The following is a 707-nucleotide window of genomic DNA, read 5'->3' on the forward strand; positions in this document are numbered from 1 at the left end:
CCCTGCTTCAGCAAACACCGAAGCTGCGGAACCCCCTCACGGAAACCGCTGGCCAAATGACAGCGCAGCGATCCAAGCGGACTGACCAGGGAGCAAAACACGAAGAAAGGCGGCAGCAGCCCGGCAGCCACGTGAGGTAGGCGACCCCGGCTGCCCTCGCAGCGAGGACTCCGCCTCCCGGCGTGCGGCTGGCCGGCGGCACGCCGAAAACTGCAACTCCCAGCATGCTGCGGGCGCGCCCGCCGCCTCCGCCCACTTGGCCGCCTGCCGCTCCCCCGCCCCTCCCCCGCCCCGCCCGACCGGATCGGCGTGCGCCTGCGCACGGCAGGCCGGAGGAGTCTTACCCTAATGTAAGATGGTGGCCCGTCTGGCTGTAAAACCCACCGAAAGCTGAGAGTCTCTCTCTCTCAGCCGTAAAGGTCGGACTCGTTGAAGCAATCAGGCCCGGTTGTAAGGAGTTTTTTTTCCCCGGCCCGTGTTCACTGGTCTCCGGCGAGGACGCGGCGGCGCGTGGAGTCGGCTCCGGGAACAGCGAGGCACGGCTGGCGGGTGAGTACCGCGGGGCTGGGCGTAGGGGAAACCCGGGCGGACCCGCTACGAGAGAGCGGAGGCTTCGCCGGGACTGTGCAGGCCGCACCCTCCCTCCCCACCCCCTCGCCTCATCCTCACCCTCCTCCGGCCGGGTCTTCCTCCTCCTCTTCCTCCTC

The 707-nt window shown here is 68.7% G+C and overlaps 1 protein-coding gene across 1 annotated transcript in view; it reads left to right on the plus strand.

Annotated features, from left to right (window-relative positions):
- The first annotated feature begins 350 nt into the window (after nt 1-350).
- Nucleotides 351-707, plus strand: part of CNOT4 (CCR4-NOT transcription complex subunit 4) — a 140097-nt gene continuing 139740 nt past the window's right edge. The window contains exon 1 of the mRNA XM_004707826.2: nt 351-549. The gene's annotated coding sequence lies outside the window, so the exon portion shown is untranslated. The remainder of the gene's footprint in view (nt 550-707) is intronic.

This window comes from Echinops telfairi, unplaced genomic scaffold, assembly GCF_000313985.2.
Source record: "Echinops telfairi isolate 266 unplaced genomic scaffold, ASM31398v2 ScPeMD7_23;HRSCAF=83, whole genome shotgun sequence".
Classification (NCBI taxonomy): domain Eukaryota; kingdom Metazoa; phylum Chordata; class Mammalia; order Afrosoricida; family Tenrecidae; genus Echinops; species Echinops telfairi.